The following is a 26846-nucleotide window of genomic DNA, read 5'->3' as shown; positions in this document are numbered from 1 at the left end:
CAGCCCCATTGACTTTCTGTAACTCAATAGAGAAAACAGATTTTGATCCAGACTGTTGAAGCCATGTCTTACTGGAAAAGAATCACACAGAGCACTGTGGTGTCTGTCTACAGTTTAGAGACAAAAAAAAAATCACTGCTATTGTCACAGATGGTCCTCAGATGCAAAAAAGGTGATGGAGTGTGTATTTGATGGGATGTGTGGTTTATAGTTTTAAGTATCTGGTATTCATGCATTTTTCTGCAGGTACATGTGTTCTTATGTGTGTGTGTGTGTGTGTGTGTGTGTGTGTGTGTGCATTACTGCAGGCATGTATTGTGCAGAAACCCACTCCAAAGAACCTTTGCGCTCATCATTCATCTGTCTATTTCTGTGCAATGAATAAAACACTGCTGGGCCTTTGGTTTCTACCACACAGTACAAGCCAGAGATGTTAATTGGACTGGACCATGCTGCTTTGTTTACAGGTTTTTTTTCTTTTTTTACAGACCAGAGTAGGAGAAAGTCTTTATGACATTAATAATATCACTCTCAGATTCATACAAGACACAGGGTGATAAAAACACGCAGGTCCAGAGATAGGATGAGCCGATCAGGCTGCTTTGAAATAGGCTTAGTTTTTATCTTGTATTTGTTGGTGTAAAGGTCAAGCCGTACCAGAAACAAACAAGATGGGAAAAATATTGTCTGGCCATCTCCAATATCACATCCACTTGGTATCTTCTACAGTCCTTGCTATGTATTTTGCTCCCTTCCCTTCCTCCTTTTGTAATATACTCCTTGCGCTAGAGTGGGTGTGTTTTGGTTTGGTTTTTTTTTTGCCTATCTTCAGAATCCATTCTATTATTTCTACCTATTTCACAATGCCTCCCATCACCAGTCACTACATAGATTTTAAAGAAACCTGTCTCAGTTAGCCAACTCATATGGAACAGATTATTAGATGAATGTATACTGCACACTACCAGTCAAAAGTCTGGATACACTCCCTCACTCATTTAAACGCGAAAGTGTGTCTCAGCATATGGCTGGTAGTGTGTGTGCCTTGTCAGTCCTCATGAGGAAACTTCTAGCTCAGCACAGCAGATAGTTTTGCTCCTCGAGGAGCACAGACTCTCAGTGTACAGATGGAAGCTGAGGCGGGGATTTTAAAAGGCTATTTGGGATGAAAGCAACAATAGCACTTAGCAACAGCTGATGGGTAAGAAATGTTGACGTGGGGAGAATTTGCCATTTTATTGTAGCAATGCTGCCTAGCATAAAGCATGAATGCATCAATGACATTTTATTAAATTTTAAGTTGATAAAGTAAATGTGACAGAAAGAAATTGCACACATCCAGCAGTCATGGAGTAACATTAGCATTCATATAAGGTCATTATTTACTTTCTTCTATCTCTGTTTTTGGTCTCTACCATCTCCTGAGGAAATATCTGGCTCTGCTAAATGCCCCACTGTTTTACCAGCTCGTTGCTAAATGCCATTTGGTGCTGTGCAGGTATTGCACAATGGGTTTTTTGCACATCTTCAGCTAAATAATGAGCTAGGCAAGAATTTTGTCATTGACGTCTGATATATTGTTATAAAAATTTCAATTAGGGCTGGTATGAAATTACAGCAACACTTTTAATTTTGCCTTGGGAATTGTGGTTTTGATGATGGCACACAGACTACTGACAATTCCAGCTGAAAAAAAGTCTTCATATGGAGCAATTTCAGCCTTGCTGATTAATTCCATTAGAAATAGCACTGAGATAGCTGAGAGATTAGTAACTCAGCACAGTTTATTCTCAACTTGTTTGTATTTCTTGCTGGAGCCACAGGTGTTCCCACTGGGATCAAATATCCAAAAAAAACAATCCATCTTAAATAAACTTTCCGAATCTCAACTAAACCGTTGTTTCGCTCACCGCCTCTTTTGCTAAACGCCATCTCTGTTCATACCTGTGTCTGTGTTTTCCATCTTGTCTGATAATCCCCCCTTCTTCCTCTGCCTTCCTCGCCTCAAAGACAAAGACGTTAGAATACGTCAGGTCTTTGCAATGTTTCTTCAGGTCTTATCCTCCTGTTTCCTTACAGCCGAGAAAACAGGGAAACACTGCTGCTGACCTCAAGATGACTCGAGGAGGAGCTGTGTGAGTGTGTGGGGATGTGAATTCACAGGTCCTGTAATGTCTTCTCACAGTAAGGTGATGTTGCACCGCACACACGCACACACACACACACACACACACACGCACGCACACACACACACACACACACACACACACATTCCAGTGATTACACAATCCTGACTCAACCATGCACACGCATAAGCATGCCAGTGACCAATCGAAGAGGCCTGCCAACACCAGCCAACCAGTGCATGTCCTAAGGCAGTTCCAGATGTGAAAGACAAATGCATGTTGGTCTGAACATTACAGCTGCTAATACTAGAGCTGCTTTCACTGAGAGGCAGGACTGTGGTGGACCGTATGGGGGTGAATGATGGAGACTAAAATAATTCACCTCTGGAGGACCCTGACACACTTGACACAGTTGCTACTGCGCCTCTGTGGCCAACAATCATGTAGTTACTGCTGTTTGTCCAGCACCTTTGAACATTCAGCTGCTGAATTCCAGATGCGCAGCACTGACTAGTCATTTCTATCAGTTGCAGGTTTCGCAGTGTTGTGTTTAACTTGTTTAACCTTTAACTTACGACGTGAAGCAAAAAAATGTATTCAATTAGTTTTGATATGTGCTAAATCTTTCTGATGTGTGGTTCATACACATCCATAGGCCAACCATTGCTCAACCTTAACCTTGTGTATTAGTATAACCATCACACCTGTAAAATCACTGGAAATCATAGTTAGAACATGAGATTAAAAAGAAAATCCACTCGGATAAAATCAATCACAGTGACAGACGAGGGTCTGTTCATGTAAACGGCGAAACATGCTGTTAGTTCATACGATAAAGATGTGTTTAGAGAAAAAGTTGCTGCAACTCAATATCAGAACACTTTTTGAGTACATGCAGTACTGTAAAGTGAAACCTCTACTGCGGCTGAAATGACAGTGAACACTAAACTCTCCAGTGGCAGTCAGTCAGCTTGTTTAGCAGCACTCTATGAGATGCTTTATGGAGTTTGTGGTCTTTGCTTTGTAGAATATGGACAAGCATTAATCTCCTGTCTGCTGTTGCAGCGGACATTAGCACTCTGTCAGGAGCTTGGTGAAGGTTGGTTGAGAGACTGAGTTATGGCTGTGGAGAAACTGTTCTCCTGCAGGCAGGACTTTATAGGGTCACCAACTGTGCAGTGGTAGTCAGCATATTGTTGGACACGCACTCACAGACACACACAAGATGTATCTAACCTGAAGGCTTTTAGGGCTCCATCACCTGATTCCAACCAGATGATTAACAGGCTAATTATCATGGCCTTTCTCCCCATTTAGACACACACAAACATTCACACACACTCTCTGTCACACTCTGTTTGACCCCCCCGCTCCGGTTGGTTCACATCCTCTTACTTTCTTCTGCTTTTCATACACTCAGCTCTTCTACACATAGTAGCCTCTACACACACACACACACACACACACTCCTCCTGCCCTTTTTGTTTACTTACGTTCCACTACTTAGAATATAGAGCTACTTAGCTTATTTCAAATCTGAGCAAGTGCCATACAGCTCACTTTAAAATCTATGGCACCAGCAGATCATTAGAGTCACTTTGCTGCAGTAATGTGCAGAACCCCTGCTAACCGAAAGCATGTTAAAGGAATCACGGCTGATGACTATTGGCAAGAGCAGCCAGGGCTGGATGACAGTGCTCCACGGTGACATGGAAAAACAACACTGGAGGGTTTTCCTTCCACACAACTGCTGTCAACTAAGTTCAGAGACAGGCAGAGAAAATGATGTGAAAAAAAAAAAAAAAAAACAGGAGAAAGTTTGGGACTAGGTCAGTTCTGTTCACCCTTGTCACATGTCATTAGTGTACCAGGTTCCCCACTGTAGCGTCTTCCCCACTAAGAGCTTGTCTGACACAAAAACAATGAAGACACATACACAGCAGACACACTGCTTTTTCGACCTTGGGCGCCAGAGGACACGTCAAAGAGAAAGTCGACGTGCTACAAATAAATATGTGTTGCAGGTTGTCAGTTCAGTGTGACACACTGTCTCTCTGCATTTCATTTTTCTTTGCTATATTGTATGAACTCCTGAGGTTCCTCCATGCATGGACTTTTAGTTTTGTGCTGTATAACCATCCATCTGTTATCTATACCGATTAGCATGTAGGAGGTCACAGGGAGGTTGGAGTTCATCCGAGCTGACAATGAGAAAGACGTAGGGTGCGCAGATCGGCAGATCACAGGAGCTTACACATAGAGACAGACACTTACACTCACATGAACACATACAGAATTCATCTGCACGTCGAGAACATCCAATCTCCACATGAAAAGGCCCCGGTTGACACAGGTTCGATCCCTGAATCTTCTTGTTTTTAGGGAATAGTGCTAAACACTGGACAATGGACACAAGAATAAAATATACAGTAAGGATTTTTAGCTATTTGAAGATATAGTTGTAACATTCCTGAACCTAATATTCCACAATAAATAATGGTATATGACTGGCTTTACCACAAAAAGCATTGAAATAAGACGAACTAATGATCAGGTGGCAGTAGATTCACCCCTGAGTCAGAGCGTGTCCCTTCTAGCTGTTGGTTAACAAAAACCGTCCTGACAGTTCCCACCCACACACACACACACACAGACAGGGGCTGAAATCCCTGTGCCTTTAAATATGGATGGTTTATGTGAATAGTGCCCCATGTCCATCTGCGTGTCATAGCCCTGTGGCTGGCTTGGTAATAGTAGTGCTAAATGGCATTTTGTAGGTGTTAATTGAAGCACTGTAATGACAACCTGAAGCCACATCCAAATAAACATGGAGTCATCTGAAAATTCCATTTGCATATATCATTTTCAGGTCATTTTTGTTTCTTATGCATATAGAAATGTCAGAACAATAAGAAAAACGAAACAAAAAAATCTTATTCTTTTTGTTGCATTAACCTATTTACCTCATATCTATTGTATCAATACTTTTATACATTTTAAACAGTCTGCTTAGTTGCTTTATTTTTATTACATGTGTGTATTAATCTCAAACTGTTTTACTGTTTGCATTTGTATTCTCCTATTATGAGCTTGTCAGTCATCTGAAAAGCACTTTGAATTGCAGTATGAAAGTGGATACAGAGATGAAGTTTGATTGATAGGTTGCTTTTTTTTCAACCCCTAACCCTGTGTTTTCTCGATTAATCCAACTCAATGCGGACATGACATGAGAACCAACTGCTGACATGAGGGAGATGTAAATTAAACCAGATGATAACTGTATCGCAAGACATGCTTCATAAAGGTGAGTTATTTCCACAATTACATACAGTACAGTTATTACAGCCCTGATAGATCATGTACATTAAAAGTAAAATACACAGACTCAGACTCCGGGAGGAAGCTTCCTAAAATGCATAATAACATGAAATTTAAAACATTGTTGAAAGTAGTGCATTTAAAAAGTAGAGTAGGATTTCCTTCTCTGTGGATTCCAGCCAATCCAAATGTTGGCTGGGGCCACATAACGTGCTGCACTTCTCTTAGTAAAATTGACATTGACATTTAGGGTTAATACCGGTTGTCACTGTGATTCCTGCAAATATGGCTTCACCGCTAAGTGTTCCAGCAGCTGTTTGTCGACATGTGTGTGCGTGTGTGAGTGTATGTGTGTGTGTGTTTGAGATTGTGTCTGCCCGCAGTGTGGACTAAAACTGTCATTACAGCTGAATCTAGTCATAATGTCCACACCTAGCAAAAGCCTTCCAGAGGTCGTTAAATGCACAGCATACACACTCCATGTGTAGCCATCCAGGATATAAGAGGAAACACCCACTACCCAGCTTCTGACCCCCACACCACACCCCATCACCCCCACCCACCACCCTACCCATCCAATTCCACCCTCCAGCCCAGGTCTGTGGGTATGTGCACTAACAGACCGCACTGAGTCACTCTAGGCAGCAGGGAGGAGGGGTGAGGGTGATTTGAGGGACACAAGAGCTGCAGACACTAGAAACAATCCAGGGAAAAGTGAGTATGATTCAACCCTCACAAACACACACATATACTGACCAGCAGCCATTGTATGTTGCATGACAACAAGCCACCTGGCACCCACACACACGCCATCGCCCAGGTCAGTAGTCAGCTTGGTGACGGAAGACATCAGGGACTAGGGGTGGCTGGATGACAACACCCAGTGAGATACTTCATACAATATCTGCCAGGGCAGAGAGTGTGTGTGTGTGCGTGTGAGAGATGACTGCATGGCTTCACTCATTATTAAACCAACCATGAAAGCTTCCAAAACACTGTGTCCCATAATGAACAATATAAAGAATAAAGGACGTGAATCTGCCCTTCCCTTTTGGTGAATTTTGTGGCCGCTCGCTGGCTGGGGGTGACGGGAGACTTTCCTTGCTCATGACTCACTGTTTTGTACAAACCATTTGCCAACAGCTTGGAAAATAAGAGCAGGGGTATTCCAGAGTTATGGTTGCACCATGTAGTGATAATTGCAACTTGGCATGCACTAGTGTTTAATAAATGGATTAAACATTATTTAGGTAAGACTGTGAAAGCAGAATATTTGCTTGATGGCTCACAGGATTTTCTTTTCAGGAGCACGTGCATGTGTATGTGCAAGGAGGTTACAGCCTTCCACATCCTTGTTTCCTTAATTCTTTCAATAAATGGAGTCAACGATAAATTTGTGCCTCCTATAAACTGGATATATATTACTACTGTTTGTATTGGTCTGGATTATATTCACTGAGCTACATTCTTATAATTCATAGAAATCATTAAAAAGGAGGTTGAGACAAATGGGGGGGCTTACAACAGATCCAGCTATGGTACCAGAGACCAAGGTTTGCATCATGATTCCCATTAGTGTTTCAGGTTGAGCAACAAAAGCACCTCGGTTAAGGTTAGGAAAGCTAAGTCTTCCAAATGAAATGATGAAGACACCATTTGTATACAGCCCTCTAGTAATGAGCAAATATGCTTTCTAAAACCACTTTACAAGGTTTACAAGGTTTAATTAGGTTTGGCTAAAAAAAAGTTAAAGTTACTATTTTTGGTTAGGAAAACATTATGGTCATAGTAAAAAAAAAAAAAAGTAAAAAATCAACATCGACTGTAAGTATGAAACGAAAAACATTTCTGTCAGCCCACTCAACCAACTCGATCATTTCTACAGAATTTCTGGCTCGTCACCTGACTTCCTCTTTTGTTCCCAGTGGATAAGAGCCATAAATACAATGGCCACTGCCACTTTCTGACTTGAACGTAAACAAACATTGTTTTGGGGTTTCTGGGCTGAAATGAATGATGCTGTCATTTTTCTAGGGAGTACAATCTAGAGAGGTTGTGGTTTCAGTTAAATGTAAATAAATACTTTTAGCCAAGACCACAAGCTTTTCATAGACTTAACCAATGCTATGAGTGCCTAAACATTAGCATTAGGAATGTAAGCATGCTTTGCAACAAGCAGATATTGTCTTACAAAACAATATATGTATAGGAAAAAAAAAAAACTATAAACATCATTTCTTCATTATATTAACTTTTGAAAAGGAATCTCGAGGGCATTATGTTTCTTTCAAAATGTGCTTGCAAAGTAGTGCTGTATTAAACATAATTTCCAGGAGACAAAACTCCATGTGCACCCCACCAGTGTCCTTCTTCACCCCACAAACACTCACACTGTCTCTTTTTTTTTTTTTTTATTAATGTCTGCCTTTGATCAACCTGACATTTTGAAAGAGGTTTGTGAAGTGCGTGTGACTGGAGACGGAGGGCTTGCAGCGGTGTGGTGGCTAATGTTGTTGTCATTTGGTTTAAGGTTGATGCTAAGTTCAGTGCTCTGAACTCAACTAACTGGATACAGACCTGCAGGCAGAGAAATAGCCCCTGAGTTCCAGTGTTGAGCAGCTGTGGGCACAGAGCCACATACTGAAATGTACATGTACTGCACATACACACATCAACAAGGGTGTAAGCAAGGGTGTGCACACACTGAAGCAGATGAAAATATGTGCACACACACACACTGAGAACACCCAACAAGTTTAGAGGCATCAGACTGGAATGAGCGCATTGGCCAAACGCATACACACACAGATCTAATATTATTTTAGCGCTCTGGATTTAAAAAGTGTGTAACAATATCAGAAAACAAACACAGCATGGAAGTTCATACAGCCGACAACCACTCATACATCACACTCAAATACACAGACACACACGTCATTCAGAAACATGACATGATGGGACTGAAATACAACAGAAAAGGTATTCTTTTAATGTCCTTTTAAAGCTGCATTCTTTATTTAATGGAGCTTTATTGCACATATTGTCTCGGTTATACCTTAACATTTGGCAGACTGTGTCCGTGCGTGCGAGAGTGTGTGCGTGTTTATATGAATCTGGTCATTGTAACAGTTTTACAGCTGGCTCATTATCTGACTTTCTCCACACACATATGAAATCCCCATTAGGCTCAACCACATCAATTCATCTCAAGTATTACCTCAATTTATTCAGTCCATTTCAAGGTTTGCTTGTGTATGTTTGAGAACATGTGCGTGTTTCTGGCTTATTCTGCTGAAAGTGCAATATAACATGTAATATGTGGCTGAGCACGGTGCTGTGGTGGTTAACACTGTTGCCTCATGGCATGAAGGTTCAAGATGTGAATTGTGTTTGAACCTGGGGCCTTTCTGTGTGGAGTTTGCATGTTCTCCCCGTGTCTGTGTGGGCTTTCTCTGAGTATTTTGGCTTTCCTCCACAGTCCAAACACATGCAGTTGGGGTTAGGTCAACTGGTAACTCTAAATTTCCCGTAGGTGTGAAAGTGAGTGATTGTCTGTCTCTATGTTAGCCCTGTGATAGACTAGCGATCTGTTCAGGGTGTAACCTGTCTCTCACCCTATGTCAGCTGGGATTAGCTCCAGGCCCTGCAACCCTGAAAGGATGGTTGATAATGGATGGATGGATGGCTATGGGTAATGTTAGGGTAGGTCTCCAGGGCATGTAAAGTCCCCACGAGGGATGAAAACATATATACATACATATGTGTGTGTGTGTCAGAGAGCAAGAAATGAGTGGTAACTGAGGCTTGTTCTTGTTAGCTGTGGTATTGCTCTTGGAAGGTGCCATTTAAATATATAGCAAACATAACTGCAATGAAGGGGTCCAAACCATCAGACACAGACAGTATCTGCTATATATTTTCAGTGTAAAGGAGATTTTTTTTTTTGTGTTCATGCATTTGTGAATGCACTGGGTATGCTGTCCAAAGCAAGGAAAGAGCTCTTGGTTATGGGGAGATTTAGAATTGACAACAGAAATAGGGAACTGTCCCCCACCCCCCTTGGGCAATAAAAGGCTGTCACTGTAATTTTCAATAAACAAGATCCTTCTGGGTAGAGAAAGTCAAAGTTTTCGGAACCAAGTTGAAGAAAGGAATTGTTTAAACTGCAGCGTGCTTGCACAAATACATTTAATTCTCAAAGATTTTAATTTTATTCCTTCTTCAGAACAGATAAAATCCAAGATTAATTTCTTTGAAAATAAGGCAAAGACAGTGAACTTTATCTAACTGGCATCTAACGCTGGCACTTGAATGTCATGAGGTTTACAGCTTTTCTCTGAGTAGTACAGCATCTGGAAGGTGAACACAAAGTGAAGTTCAAACGTGGCAATGAGTCAAGAGAAGAGGATGCTAAGAAGCACGCTTTCCATCACCTCCATCTCAGTTTGTCATCACTGACAGCTGCAGTGAAATGCATAATGCAAAACAAATCTTGTCATTGGAACATTTCCCCATTTCTGTCGTCAAATTATTTTCCTTGCTTTAAAAATAACTTGATTTATCACAAAATGTTCAGAGGCAAAGATCTATTTTGCATATCTGTAATGTGAAAAAGATATGATCAGTAGCCAACCGCCTGATGTTTCTCTCCTTTATGCAAATAGGTCATGCAGGCAGGGTGGCTTACAAATCACAAGTTTCTCTCAACTTACTTTTTATTATCTATGTTTGCAGTTTCACAGTTTTTGTTCTGGTAGTTTGAACCATGTTTTAAAATTAGGCTAAGTCTATTGCTATGACCATGAATTTTTGTTCTCAAAAATACGAATAAAAAAACACAAGATGACGGAGGATGTGACCAAGAATCATATCAGGAACATCTAGACATTAACACTGGCTTCAATGGAGAGTCTCATTAAACCCTGCCCACACTGGCCTTTTCACTCATATTCATCGTCTCGGTGAAAGTAAACCTGTGGAAATGCCACAGGCGACAACTTATGACAAAGCTGAGACTGCAAGCCAACGAGCCATTAGCAAATAGCGAAGTGGACACTAAGTATGAACACACAAAAGCAATCTAATGTAGTGCAAATGTGTTACTTTTTCCTTTAGCCTGCTAAAACAATTCCTGGAAAGCAAAACAAAAAACAAAAAAAAAACTTGAAATGATTACTGTGGTGTCTGGTCAAATAAAAATAAACCTGAAGGAGAAAAAAATGTGTCCACAGGTAGTAGATGATGAGTGCATCTGACTCTGTGTGTGTTTGTGTGTGTGTGTGTGTGTGTGTGTGTGTGTGAGACTTATTGGGACCACATGTGTGAATAGCGGCTGGAGGTTTTGTCACCAAGCGTGTGAAGCGTCACATTTTGGTGCTACATCTCTGTGACAGCTCCTAACGTAAACACTGCAGCTGGACTTTGACAGTGATAAATAGTGACAAGGAGAGGGAGAGGAGAAAGGAAGGAAAGGGTAGGACACTTGTAGATAGTGGCTACAGGCCTGACTTTGTGGTTTCACAAAGGGCTTTGAGTGAGAACCTCTGACAATACATACAAAGAAAAGGGGAACTCCGTAAATCTGCTTTTTTTATGGTTCATCAATGCTGGTCTGTGACCAAACACTGTGATTTAAAGGTGGAAAATACTGACTAATCTAACTTTGACCTGACTTTATGTGCATGCAGTCAGTTTTAAGAGGTGTTTATGTGCATATGAACACCTGTGACCTTTTTCTCTGATATTGCAAACAGGCTAATCCATTCATCTCCTGCGCCTCCACAGTGAACTTCTGTAAAACACTATCAGTTTACTGTCCTAATAAAGAGCTCTGGGTTGTACTCACCTCAATGGGCAAACTCACATAAAACACAGACAATTTTGTATTAGTACGAATGACCGCAGTATCACAGGCTCCAGAAAGGGTCTCCTTATTCAGGTTGTGAAGCAAGATAGCCTCATTGTTCATCTTTATGGCTGTCAGTTAGCAGACGAAGCTCATTGCATGCGTCAGCCTTTTTATTTAATAGTGAACACAGCCTCTCTACACAGCCATTGATTTACCATCTCTACCCTTGCTATCTCTACTATCACCCAGAGGTTTGATCAGCACAAGTTAAATAAAATTTGCCCTGGCAGCGTGCGTATGTGTGTAATGAGAAAAAAAGGAGAGGATGAAAATCAAAAACACTGAGCGACAGTGTGCGTGTGTGTGTATACTTGCTCAATCACACCTTGATATGTTTCTGCTTCTACATCCGTTCAGAGTGCAGCAGTAAATTGAGCAGCTGTATTGTATCCTGTGAACAAAAGAGGCCCATTTGTATAAATTTGGCTTGTAGAGGGTTTGGCTCTTGAATGCGCCCCTAGCGTAACAGATTTGATTACATGGGTATCTGTTGCTCTGCCTGAGTGGGTAAAACAGGGCTCCATCAATAAAAGAAGTCAACATGCCCCCCGCCCCCCCAACACTTCAGACAAAACTTCATGTGTTAGCAGTAAAAGACCGTTCATCTGAACAAACATATTTTTGTGTCTTGGATGTATCTGAGTTTACATATTCTGTTGTGCAGCTTTGAGTAGAGGGCGAAGTCATTTCTTTCTGTTCTTTATTTCTTTTTTCCCCCCTTGGCTGTTTTGTTCTCTAGAGAATTTAAAGGTTAATCTATTCTGCTGTGCATTAGACGTCAAAATAAAGTCTTAACTCTAATGCCCATTTTCATTACCCAGTTTTAGCACTACTCGGCTCTATTCACATACTAAGTTTCAATAATAAGTCTTACCTGGTGATATGATTCTTAAAAGTAAAACCTCATTTAATCTTTGATGGAGAAAGAAAACCAATCCATCCATTCATTATCTATAGCTCTTATTTTGTAAAGGCTCACCTTATCACATGGCCAACCCAAGGAGACAAACATTCAGCAAGAATAGAAATTTCATATAAATATAGATTACATTTTTTAAAAAAGCATTTAAACCTCAATAAAAATTGTCTTGTCCATCAAGCTCCTGAAAATGAAATGGCCAAATAGTAATTTTAGATTACATAGTGAAAAGATTCATAAATCAATGCCAAGGGGATAAAATGTAAATAAAATGATACTGCTACTGTTGTCCTGCAGCTAGAGGATAGTGGCATCTCCAAAAACATTAGAGCAAATTTCCAAATTGGTATTACCTGGACAGACTGATCTAAACCTAATCTGCTAGTTGGCCACTTTGGATTCTAGGATACTTGGCTGCCACAGAAGTAAAGCATCCTCTATAAAAGGGACAGAGCAAGCTCACTTCCTGGTATTTGATCTGTACTTGGTGGGATGCAGACTTTTTACTTGGACTGTGACTGATGACGACTTGCAAGTCTGCAGGAACCCAAGAACGCCTCCTGAGAAAGGGCCAGAGTCAAACTTCAAGCTTTGCATTTGTTTTTCCCATGACAAAGTGGAGTGACATCTGAGGCCTGGTATAGGAGACATGCTGTCATTCATATTATTTCAGCACACAATGAGTGCCTGGTAACTTCCACACACTCAGTGTTGTGTTGGGCCTGAATTATAGAAAAGGGCCTTGCTGTTGTTTGCCGTTTTTCTTTTATTTATCCAGTTGTAGCAGCAGTAAATGAACAGTCTGTCAAAACTCACCACAAAGAGTACTCTTGTAATCTCAGCATGTCATGTGTTAGTCTGTGATTCAAACAACAACATGGAGTAATGTAGGAGTGCTTCAATCACAGATGGGACAAAGCAGTGAATGATGTCAGCTCCCAGCTGGTTGACTGTCTGTGTGACTGTTAGAACTGAAGTAATATAATGAACTGCTTTTGGTGCCTGCTGACAAATATTGCATCAATCTAACTACCAATACCAGAAACAAAAATTCACAACCCCCAGAGGACCATAATATAGGTGGTGCCATCACAACAGGAAAACTATATAAAACTAGGGGGAAAAAATTGCTCACTTTCCCTCTCTCCCAATTCATTAACCACTTTCCCTTGTGAACATAGATTTGATCTGCCAATGTTTCTCTTCAACTAGCACACACACAGGCTGCACACCCCACCTGGCACCTCTTTAGTCTACACCTCTAGCACTCTTCTCCCATTCCTCTCTCAAACCATGAGGGTGCTCAAAACCCCAAAAACCTCTTGTTCTTGAAGTTCCAACCACCATTGTCCACTTCATTTCATCATCTACCATGTTTTTGAACACAAAAGTAAAGCGTAGGTTTTTTGGATGCTACAAAAAAAAAAAAAAAATGAATGAACATTAATCCACCCGCCGCAGCCATATGGTGTTTGACATAGATGAAAGGCTTTGTAATGGTAAGCTATAAAGGACTGATGTCATTTGTTGATGCATGTGTTCAGAAGTAATATAAAGACTTCTGTGTGTGTGTACAGTGGGTACGGAAAGTTTTCAGACCCCTTTAAATTTTTCACTCTTTGTGTCATTGCAGCCATTTGCCAAAATCAAAAAAGTTCATTTTATTTCTCATTAATGTACACTCAGCACCCCATCTTGACAGAAAAAAAACAGAAATGTAGAAATTTTTGCAAATTTATTAAAAAAGAAAAACTGAAATATCACATGGTCATAAGTATTCAGACCCTTTGCAGTGACACTCATATTTAACTCACATGCTGTCCATTTCTTCTGATCCTCCTTGAGATGGTTCTGCTCCTTCATTGGAGTCCAGCTGCGTTTAATTAAACTGACTGGACTTGATTAGGAAAGGCACACACCTGTCTATATAAGACCTTACAGCTCACAGTGCATGTCAGAGCAAATGAGAATCATGAGGTCGAAGGAACTGCCCAAGGAGCTCAGAGACAGAACTGTGGCAAGGCACAGATCTGGCCAAGGTTACAAAAGAATTTCTGCAGCACTCAAGGTTCCTAAGAGCACAGTGGCCTCCATAATCCTCAAATGGAAAACGTTTGGGACGACCAGAACTCTTCCTAGACCTGGCCGTCCAGCCAAACTGAGCAATCGTGGGAGAAGAGCCTTGGTGAGAGAGGTAAAGAAGAACCCAAAGATCACTGTGGCTGAGCTCCAGAGATGCAGTAGGGAGATGGGAGAAAGTTCCACAAAGTCAACTATCACTGCAGCCCTCCACCAGTCGGGGCTTTATGGCAGAGTGGCCCGACGGAAGCCTCTCCTCAGTGCAAGACACATGAAAGCCTGCATAGAGTTTGCCAAAAGACACATGAAGGACTCCCAGACTATGAGAGATAAGATTCTCTGGTCTGATGAGACCAAGATTGAACTTTTTGGCGTTAATTCTAAGCGGTATGTGTGGCGAAAACCAGGCACTGCTCATCACCTGCCCAATACAATCCCTACAGTGAAACATGGTGGTAGGAGCATCATGTTGTGGGGGTGTTTTTCAGCTGCAAGGACAGGACGACTGGTTGCAATTGAAGGAAAGATGAATGTGGCCAAGTACAGAGATATCCTGGAAGAAAACCTCTTCCAGAGTGCTCAGGGCCTCAGACTGGGCCGAAGGTTCACCTTTCAACAGGACAATGACCCTAAGCACACAGCTAAAATAACAAAGGAGTGGCTTTGGACCGAGTGGCTCTGTGACCGTTCTTGACTGGCCCAGCCAGAGCCCTGACCTAAACCCAATTGAGCATCTCTGGAGAGACCTGAAAATGGCTGTCCACCAACGTTCACCATCCAACCTGACAGAACTGGAGAGGATCTGCAAGGAAGAATGGCAGAGGATCCCCAAATCCAGGTGTGAAAAACTTGTTGCATCATTCCCAAGAAGACTCATGGCTGTACTAGCTCAAAAGGGTGCTTCTACTCAATACTGAGCTCAGGGTCTGAATACTTATGACCATGTGATATTTCAGTTTTTCTTTTTTAATAAATTTGCAAAAATTTCTGCATTACTGTTTTTTCTGTCAAGATGGGGTGCTGAGTGTACATTAATGAGAAATAAAATGAACTTTTTTGATTTTGGCAAATGGCTGCAATGACACAAAGAGTGAAAAATTTAAAGGGGTCTGAATACTTTCCGTACCCACTGTATATGAGTGACTACTTTGGCTCAACAAGATCAAGCTCCATTATCTCCACCTGTTCATCATCACCCTTACTACATTATAACAACAAGAAATCCTCCCATTTATGCTGGCCCTGCATGCTGCATCACATGAGTTCACATCTAACACACAAAACTGGTGTGTGTGCCCTGCATCGTGGGGATGTGCCTTCCTTTTGGGAACAAAATGCTGCTCCCCACCATGTAAATCAATAAATCTTTGGGGGTTTACTTGGTTTATGGTTAGGGTGAGGTGAGGTGTGGATTAGGATCAGGCAAGTAGTGTGTTTGGTTTGGTTAACAACTTTCTGTGTGGAGTTTGTGTGCGTTTTCTCCATATACTCCAGCTTCCTCCCACAGTCCAAAGACATGCAATTAAGGTTTAGGTTAACTTGTAACTCCAAATTTCCCATAGGTGTGAATGTGGGATCCAAGATCACAGACGGTATCTGCTATATATCTCCAATGTAAAGGAGATGTTTGTGTGTGTGTGTGTGTGTGTGTGTGTGTGTGTGTGTGTGTGTGTGTGTGTGTGTGTGTGTGTGTGTGTGTGTGTGTGTGTGTGTGAGTGCACTGTCCAAAGCAAGTGAAGAGCTCTTGCAGCTGAGGAAATAAGATTTGGACATGGTTTTAAATTTGCGATTTAAAATGACATTTTATTTTGGGACACATAACTACGTTGATTGGAATGCATCAGAGTGAATTTGTGTGCTTACCCATGCACGTATTTTATCTGTGCATGTGTATATCTATGGTTATCCCTGATTGCTTTGGGTAGCATTATTAACCTCACTGGTTAGGAGCAGTAAATGAAATGTCAAACATCATATCAGTTAGAAGGAAGAGCTTTTTTTCTTCCTGTCACACACACGTACACACACCCGTACAGTCTCTACCTGACAGCAGAAATTAACATTCTTCATGTAGAGGACATATGACCAGCAATGCACTCACACAACACTGAAGAGCAATGAATTGGCAATTCCTACATAATCCCTAGTCTCTGGCTCAGTAGATTGATATGTAAATGAAGGTAAATGAATCTCATCCCAGAAACCTGACCCCAATAGCCTGGTCAATGCCAGGCTGTCAATCAGCAGCAGCAAATGAGCGACAGCAGCAAAGCAAACCTTGATGATTATATCAATCCTGCCCTGCATATGCATCCTTGTGGATTAGTCTTAAAACCTGCATCTATCATTATTGTTCTCTGATACTGCCATTACAGTATCTTTTCCTCTTTGTGGCTTCCCATTCTATCCTCTCACTGGAGGAAAGAATGTAAAATCACTTTCCAGTCAGAAAAGAAAGGAAAACAGGATTTGGGTGTGGAGCTGGAAGACAATGTCTTCCAAACCTAGCACTGAATGTTGTGTTCTGACTGCAGTCATGGCTATCATGCAATGTAATCTTGCTCAGGGTGTGAAGAATCAGTGGAAAATTAGCCTTCCCCTTTTCACTGAGGAAATCTTTGATTAGGACTATTCTTCTTACATGATTGCGCTTATATGTTTGACAGAAGATCTAAGAAAATAGTCTCTGTTGTCTGGAAAAATCTCAGTCTGCTCTCAGCATTACTGACAGGTACTCACAGTTGTACGACCACCCTGAGGTCATGCTCAGAATGACGTTAACAATGTGTCGAAAAGTGCAACTACGTAATTAATTTAAAAGAGCTGCATTGGCACGTTGTGAGTTTGCTCCTTATATTTCTTGTCTCTGTTTCAGTTCTGAGATCCTTTACATAGGTATAAGTATAAATACAACAGTGTAATTCTTACAATTAAAAGTCTGCATTCAATTCAACAAAAAAAGTACAAAAATATCAGCAGCCAAATACACTCAACGTAATCAATGACACATCTGTCTGACATTAATGTATCTTATATTAGGGGCTCATAATTACTGATGCATTATTGTGTTTATGAAATAAATGCTGCAGCTGGTAACAAACATGCTCATAATTTGAATTACTTTATATACTGATGGATAGCTTGAATTTCCTACTTAGGATCAATGAAATTATATTGTATTTTGTTTTGTATATCTGATTCCAAAAAGTAAATAGTAAATACAGTAAAGTTATAAAATAAATGCAGTGAAGTCAAAGTTCGACATAGCAGAAAATGTAAATACTCAAGTAGATGCCTCAACACCGTACTTATAGACAGTTATTTTCAGTGGTGAAAAGAAAACAAGTACATTTACTCAAGTACTACCACACTGACCACTTGTCGGAACTGAAACAGAGAAATATGAACCACTGTTCATTGTTTTGGAATCTGAAAAGCCTCAAAATCAATACAGTTTAACTTAAACCTTACAATCCTGAGTTTATTCAATCCCATCACGAGCAACACACCAACACAAATGTTTTTTTTTTTTATAAACAAGGCAGGCCACTAAACCCATAAAGGACTAAGTATCACAGTATACTAATGTTTTAAGAACAAATTTTAGTTATTCAGTAAAAACCCTAAGAGCTTTTCACAATGATCTTGGGGGAGTACTTGCTTTTTCTAGAGATGAAATGACAAGAAGGCCATGAAAAGCATTAAAAATGACATACATGTGAAAAAACAAAAAACAAAAATGAAAACAAACTGATCAGAGAACAACTCCCATGAAGCAACACACTGCTACCCACAAGCTGGCCTTTCAAACTATGATCCCTGAGATACTTTTGGTGAACTGGAGGCTTGGAAACAAGCCATGGCGAGCATGAAATAGGCTTGTATCATAGTCTTGGCCTCTGGTCTTTTGTGGTAGTCACCACAAAAATCCCCACCCTGCATCCTGTGTGGTACTGCCGCTGGATCCTCCACGCGAGTTCTCTTGAGACTCGGGTAACAACACAGAAGAAATGCAGCAATCATGTGGAACGATAAAGGCTTGTATTCATATGCAGAATCACATCCACGCTGCCTGGCTCATATCAGCGTGCTGCAGAGTCAAGTGTGGCCTCGCAGAGTTCACACTGAGATGTGAAGCAGACTGAAACCTGTAAGAACAGGTTCTGTTTCATCTGGATTCATCTCAACTAGTAGATTACTAGCAGGTGTTTACACAAGACTTCAACATAGAAACTCTATACACCCTCCACCTCCTGTGTGTGTGTGCTTGGAGTATATGTAAAATGCATGTGTGTGTTCCTGTATTTCTGAATGTGAAATCAGATTAAACTCTGAGAGAGGTGAGGAGGTTGAGCTGCAAGTGCCTGCCACGCTCGCTTAACTCTGAGGTATGCAAGAGTGTATGTGTGTATGTGTGTGTGTGTGTGTGTGAGAAAGTGTGTGGATGTAAGAAATAGTGAATGTGTGTGTTTCTCTGTTGAGGGTGGGAGCTAGAATGGTAGTTCTCAGGTATTTAACTAAGGGACTATTTGTGCACCCAGGTAAGTACGTATATATATGTGTATTTGCATGCACGTTTGGTGTATGTGCCTATAAGGTAAAGGCCCACCTGCTGATGGCCATGATAAGAAGCCTTTCACGGCTCTGTCTCCTGTTACATCCATAACATCCACAGGTTGGACAGAAAATTACCGGAACACAATCACAACATGATCAGAACAGAGAACAATTATAATTACATGTTCATGTCCAGTTGCCAGGTGATTTCTGTGTACAAATTCCTTTTTCTCTGATAATTGATAAGAACTGGACTGGATAATAACAAAATGATTTCATCAGACTGGAGTGTCTGTGAAACATTTCTATGTTCCCATATGGATTTAACAAAGTGAACACTGTCTTTGTGCAGCAGGTTGAGATACAGCAGTAGTGACAGCAAAGACAACAGTATCAAAGTAGAGTTTGGTCATTTGCCCAATTCTCCACTGAGAGGATCAGGTCAGTTGAGGCAGTGCATGCACGATCTGAGAACGAGTTTGTACTTAATTACCTATGGAAAAACAAAAAAAACATGCTCATGTTTATGTAACATGTAGACATTTTCATTCTTTTTATCAAGCATTCCAAAATGGATATAATCAAACTCTAGCAAGTGGGTAATTTCATTGTTTTAATGGTAGAGGCAGTGATAGCCTAGATATAACATTAAATCAGCTGTTAACAGGACAGTGAATCTAAACTAATATGACGCAATAACTAATATCCTCTAACATGATTTATCCTTCTGGATATTACTTTGAAACAGCAGTACATGTCTCAAAAGAGAGCTATCCAAAACCTCTGCACCGACCTTTGTGTCTCTGTGGGTCATCCAATCCCCCCAGGTGAATATGTGATAACTGACTCTTTTGTCATAACTTTAACGGGACGTGTCACTCAATAGAAAGGAAATTACCACTTGGAGAATGAGAGGACTCTGTGTTCCCTCACAGAAAGAGAAAGACAGAGAAAAGAGCAAGGCACACAGGCAGACAAAGATAGACGTGACCTCTCATTCATATTTTCGGCTCTGTCATTTTGATCAGTTGACATTTTTATTTTCAGATGTTGAATCTATGTCTGTAGAAAGCCGACATTGTGACATTCTGAAAACATTTCCCAGACATCAAGTGCGTAGTTCAGGATAATGTTACAGGAAATTTCCCCTCACATAGAAAGAGGTTATGACACACAAGAGATTGTGCCAGTCCAATACTGTAATTTTAACACACCCCTTCTCAGGCCATGCATAAATAAAGGATGTTAAATTTTTCCAACTGGTAAAAATAAAAATGGCAAATTAATTATGTGTGATAAATTTAGTGGACGTGTAATCATTAACATATTTTCGTAGTTATGTTGATGCAATGAAACTGGAAAAAAGATTATCTGGCTGACAAAATGCATACAACTCTCTCCAAATGATAATAATAATACTCATAATTTTTAATTTACATGGTTTTATATTTTCTGCATGAAGTCATTTGCCAGATCAGTTGATCTAATAGAATTAAAACTCAAAAACCTGGGGCCATGTTCACAAACATTTTTAGAAAAGAGCCTAAGAACTTTTAGTAAGGAGTCCTATTCCGATTTAGGAACATTTTCAGAGCAGCTCTGAGCAACAAAAGAACAAAACATTTTATCTCAGTGAGGAGGCAAGATTAACGCTGCTGCTGAATATGACTTTTTAAAAGCTGTGATTGGTTGATCAAAATCTAAAGGCTTTTGAAAAAGATGCATTCTTAGTGGTAATATGAACAGTGAAATCCATATGTCATATGTGTTTGGTCCATGTCTATGGAAAAAACAAACACAAATGCATATAATAAGCCATAGAAAAGGAGCGTGAGCAACTTGAGAAATATCAAGGGCAACAGTGGTCCCCATGGTAATTGGAACAATCAGGGCGGTGACCCCAAAAATGGGAGATTGGTTCCATCAGATCCCAGGTACAACATCTGAGATCTCTGTCCAGAATAGTGCAGTCCTAGTCCTAATCCACAGCTAAGATACTGTGCAGGACCCTCAAGCTCCTGAACCTCTGGAAGAAGACCAAAGCTTGAGATAAAAGACTGCCTGCAGGGGCAAGTGGGACATCTTTTTTGTATGTGTGCGGATCATATATATGATGTCCCCAAAACATAAATCATTACATTTTAGAGTGAGATTATTGTTAAAGTTTAGAGTAAAGTTAGATTTAGTTTAAGGTTAGGTCAATGTCCCCTTAAAGTGATGGAAACATGACTGTGTGTGTGTGTGTGTGTGTGTGTGTGTGTGTGTGTGTATGTGTATGTGTGTGTGATGGGTCAGTAATTGTTCTCCTTTGGGCTGATCTACCCACTTAGATCAAAGTGAACTTCCAGGGTAAACTCTGAGTGTCCACTGTTCCGGACGCCGCCTGGAAAATCCCACTCACTGGAACACATTCACCATGGGAACCATCAGAGAGAGAGAGAGAGAGAGAGAGAGAGAGAGAGAGAGAGAGAGAGAGAGAGCGAGAGAGAGAGCGAGAGAGAGAGAGAGAGAGAGAGTGTGTGTGTGTGTGTGTGTGTGTGTGTGTGTGTGTGTGTGTGTGCATGTAAATTGGGTGTCCTGAGGCTTATTGGGACCTTTTATGTGGGTCACGCTTAGAAAGCTCTTCTGTTACAATGTCATACATACAAAAAGCATGCAAACGCGCACACACACACACACACACACACACACACACACACACGTCCTTGCTTGTTGGGCAGTGGTTAACCAGACAGGCCCTTGGATGACAGGCCAGCTATGTTGCTGTAGTGACTCTTAAACTTGGCCGGAAGTCACCATTCAGAAAGAGGTCAGCATTCAAAAGGTCACCACACAATGGGTGGCGACACTACTGGTCCCTGAGCAGTTAGGGAGCTGTAGAGGATGAATAAACTGAAGCTCTCCATCGACCTACACCATTCAGAGACAACAGACAAGAGAGTGACACTGATGGAAAGAAAAATAAAGAGCTCCTTTCACACATCTACACAGTATTACTAGGTTAGTTACCTAAACAAAGCAGTGTTTTGGGAGAATTAAACATATGTGGATATATATGTTTTGTTTTACCATAAAGCTTTCTAAGGGTTTAGGGGACAAGGTTTTACTTACCCACCACCTAAGAAAATGATTGTACGATACTGACTGAATAAAACAGAAAAAGAAGTCATCTACTGAATTTTGGACTGACCACTTGGTTTCAAATCAGGGTGTGGTTAGAGTTAAGTTAAAGTTAGGATAACGGTCAGAAACACACATTTTGGTGCTTCAACTTGTGAGAAAATAATAATAAAATACCTTCTTTGCAGCACTAATAAACTTTACTGGTTGCTCTGTCTGCATTGTCTAAACCAGGCAAAGAGTTGGAATTAGGAGCAGACTAGCAGGAGTTGCTGTTGTAAAAACTAAAAAAAAAGAAAAGAAATGCAGTACACTGAATATAGACTACTAAACTCCATCATCACAGTATAACACCAAGTCTGTTAAACCTGAAGGATGTCAATCTGTCCATTCAGGAAGTAACTGTGAATCTGTTTCACCTGCTTCAGTACAATGGAAAAGCAGAAGCATGTGTTCACAGTGTGGAGGCAGTACCTGGTGGATGAAGGCATTGATGCAATTGACTGGCCCTCATGTTCCCCTGACCTAAATTCAATTAAACAACAGTAGGACATGATTTCAGGGGCATCTGATGGCACCACATACCACTACAGACTGTCCAGGAGCTCACTGATGCCCTGACCCAGTTCTGGGAGGAGATCCCCAAAGACACAATCCACCAACTAATCAAGAGCATGCCCACACATTGTTGAGAGTGTATACAGGCACAATGGGTCCAGACACACATCTGAATCGCGTTATAAGTGGCTGTGAAGTTGACGCAACTTAGATGAGCCTGTGATTTCAATTTTTCACTTTGATTTTCAGTATAATTTTAAACACAGCCCTTCATGGGTTGATGATTTTGGTTTCTATTGACCACCATTATGTTATTTTGTTCTCAGCAAAGTATACAGTGTACATTAGTAAAGATTTTCAACTTGAATAATTCATTCATCAAGAGCCGATGTTTGATTTCAGTGTTCCTGAGCAGTGTATTTTCCAAATAAGATAATGACAAACGGTGTTTAATACTGTTCACATAATAAGTATTATGTGAACAACAGAAATATTCCAGGCATGTCATTCCAGACAAAACATTATTGCACTATGTTTAAAAAAAAAACAAAAAACAAAACAGTAGGAATTCTACTCTTTTTTACATCTGTATGGTATTAAGTATGCTGCATTGTGCATTTCCTCTCCAAAGGTGAAATTGCAGTCTTGCTTTAGCAGCTACTTCCATGCCAGATGATAGTGTTTGATAGTTGTGTGAGAGTGAAACTAATGAATTAGAGAACAGAGGGTGTGTAGAGTGCATGCAGATCTACAGGGAGCTCCAACAGCCAAAGGGAACGGACAGGACAGAAAGCCCACCTTGAATTTCAACACACAATTCACCCTTGCAAATCAATAACAGCGCTGCCAGCGTGCACTTAAATACGCAAAGGCAAACACATATAAACACCGAAGGAGGCTTGCATACACAGTAACACACACACACACAAACAGCAGAGGTTTTCATCAGAGAATTGTCTTGGTAAACGCTCAAAGTTGTGGACATGATTCCAAACGACACACATACCGATGTAAAATGTCAACACTCATAAGTCTAAATAATTTTTTTTACCTTCAACCTTTTCAGCCTCTAGGTCTCTCCTTGTTTCTATTTTAAGTCCAAAGTACACACATAATATTCAAAAGGAGTTCCAGATGCACCTCAGTTAGACCAGAGGTTTGAATCTCTCCCCTATGCTCTATCAATTCCAGGATCAGAACATAATGAGGTTCTCCAGTTATCATTTCCTCTTTAGGACAAAGAAGCCCTCCATCACTGTGCATCTGGAGGGCATTTGATCTCTGTGGTGATATAAAATGAAATGGAGTGGTGAGAGTTGAAGAAGCACAGAAAAAACCCTCCTGGGTTCCTTGACAGGTTTACATCTTGTTGTTCAGTCAGAAATGTTTAAGGCTGTGAGAAATTGTGGTTGAAAGACAAGGGGAAGAAAAACGTAAGAAAAGAATTTTTCTGCATCTTACATGAGAGCAGTAAGAAAAGTTGATACAACTTATACAACATATTGTATCACTACCTTTGAAGAGGATATGATGAACTTGTTAGCAAACATTTGCCTTTTCATCCAGCCAGCAAACAAAGACCAACATTAATATTCAATTGGAGTTGTTTTTCTCTCTTGCGAAGGTAAGTAAATATTGACTCATTTGTTAGCTCTATTTTTGGTCTCCACCATCTCCGTAAATTAGATATGCAATTATTTAGCAGCTAAATGCTCCACTATGTTCAACAGCTAGTCCTTAACTATGTCTGTCTCATTTGATGCTGAAAAAGTAGCAGAGTTTTTAGGCCAAAACAGTAATGTTGATGGCCAGAAATTCAACAAAATGAGCTGAAACATGCCACAAGCACCGAGGGTTTGGTTTTTTTTTTCTTTTTTGTCACTGTAAACAACCCCTTTTACATCAAGTATCATGTGATTCATTATTAACATAAACATATAGAGAAAAAGTGTAAACTCAGAATAAAGTGATGAAGATGGAAATAATGAACGACTAAATTCTTCCTTTGTGTAATGTATTCAGCAGGTGACATTCAGGGGATCAATTGCAGCTTAGGCCAAAATGACCACAGAATACCACATTGCCACCCTTGGGGCTTCAGCCAATCACAGCCCTCGGAGCCTCTGAGTCACTGTCATTTTGTCCATCATCTGGCCGACAGGCCGCAGACACTCCTGTCTGTCTTTTTCTTACTCAGTCTCTCTCTCTCTCTCTCTCTCTCTCTCTCTCTCCATTGTCAGTCTGATGCTGTATTCACATCATGAGTGCATAAGCAGACAGAGAAGGAGGTGGGAAAGTCATTCTGATCAGCAAAGGCTGCATACACACAATTTTGGGCCTGCACATAGAGAAATACAATAACATATACAAACGCACACAACAAAATCTCTTCCCTCTACTATATACAACTATCACCAGTTTGTCAGTCAGTAGCACGACTCAGGACTCAGAGGAGATGCAGGTCCTACAATTGAATCTTTAATGTTGTCAGGCAACCAAAACAGGGTAAAGGCAAAATCATGGTCAAGAAATCCAGGCAGATTTACACTTAAGGATAAACTAATCCAGCAAACTTAGGACACCATCAGGAAAAAGGGGTAAAACGAGGAAAGGTTGGAACACTAAGGCAAGAAGACTCAATAGATATTCTGGCAATTCTACTGAGGACACATTAAAATATATACGAGGAGACAGACAAGCTGATAGAAGGGGACCAGTCAGAAGCATAAGTGTCTTCCTTAAAGGGTTTGATGCAGAAGACATGAAAAGTTGAATGCAGTCTTATTAATTTGTGGAGGTCGAGGCAAACAGCAACACGATAAGTAATTTTAGAGAATGAAAATGGACTAATAAACTGGTTCATGGGACTTTACTTTGAAACATATTCTCTGGCAAGGGAAATACTGCAGGACTGAGGATTGTCATCTGGTGGATGCCTGTGTGTAGCAAGCAGAGGACTCACTGTGGCCCACAACCAAATCCTCCGGCAATGAACTGGCAGAACAACTTCTACTTCTCATTCTACTGCAGAAAAGAGAGGAGGTTGTGCTATAGGCACACTGGAAAGCTCATTGGAAAGGAGACAAGCCTGAAGAGGGGCTGGGTAGGGAGTTATATGCATATTCTATCCAAACCAAATGATGAGACCAGGATGTGGGTTCCCGGGAGGTCATACAACAGAGTTCCTGATTGAGTCGTTCTGTCTGTTCGCTGGTCTGAAGATAATATCCAGACGTAAGGCTGGTTGTGGCTCATAGCAATGTACATAACTCTTTTAAAAAAAAAAAAAAAAAAAAGAGAGATGTAACTTGACGACCTCAGATATAATATGCACAGGGAGACGATGTAAATGAAAGGGATACAATACCATGAGCTCAGTGGTTTCGGTGGCTGAAGATAGTTTGGGCAGAGGAACAAAATCAGAATTTAGACTCTATTCTTTATCTCATCTCTCAATTTATTTTCTCTTAATGTTCCACTTATTAAACATAAAACACTCTGACTGAGTGCTAATAATTAACATGCAAAAGCATTTGATAGCCTCAGTTTAACTAAACTCTCAATTAATGTTAGGATTGTTTTATGTCAGGATTTTATTTTTGTCCATAGATGGTAGACAGTTGATAGATGGATTATTTTTGTCCCAACTAAATATGTTTAGCATTGTCTGACAAAAGCGCATATATTTGGACATTGAAATTAAATCAAATTGTTCATTTAAAAACAATAATAATGTTTACTAACCCTGTAAACATTACTATGAAACTTTCAAGCACCTTAAGCTTTAACCATCACTTCAAACATCAACACTCTCGACGAAGAATAGATTTCCCCGGACAGCAAACACAGAAAAGATGTTTTTAAACCAACATTCAAAACTGGCAAAGCGAACTGAGAAGTAATCTTACCGAGACAGGTGAGACGCAATTGACCGCGATCAATCTGCGGAGCTTCTGGCGGTCACGCATCTTCCTATGGGGCCTGATAATGTCTCAGTCGCTACGCTTATTTGGACTTAGCGTTAGCTCTTATCTTCATTCATTGTTATGCAGCATGACGCCACTACACAGAGCAAATGCCACGTGACAGAAACTGTTTTGGGGTTGTTGTTTTTTTTTTCGTAAACAATTACGCAACTTCCTGTCAACCCCCCCATTGGGTGAAAGGCAGGGGTACACCCTGGACAGGTCACCAGTCCATCACAGGGCCACGTATAGACACACAAACAACCACACACACTCACACTCACTCCTATGGGCAA

General features: G+C 40.6%; 1 protein-coding gene across 1 annotated transcript in view; it reads right to left on the bottom strand.

The window, feature by feature from the left end:
* The window catches only part of slit2 (slit homolog 2 (Drosophila)), a 134943-nt gene extending 108339 nt beyond the window's left edge, over positions 1-26604 (bottom strand). The window contains exon 1 of the mRNA XM_033325227.1: positions 26494-26604. The gene's annotated coding sequence lies outside the window, so the exon portion shown is untranslated. The remainder of the gene's footprint in view (positions 1-26493) is intronic.
* Between the last annotated feature and the right edge of the window lie 242 nt (positions 26605-26846).

Source organism: Mastacembelus armatus, chromosome 1, assembly GCF_900324485.2.
Source record: "Mastacembelus armatus chromosome 1, fMasArm1.2, whole genome shotgun sequence".
Taxonomy (NCBI): Eukaryota; Metazoa; Chordata; class Actinopteri; order Synbranchiformes; family Mastacembelidae; genus Mastacembelus; species Mastacembelus armatus.
The sequence above is the reverse complement of the archived record's forward strand: the minus strand, read 5'-3'. Positions and strand labels throughout refer to the sequence as shown.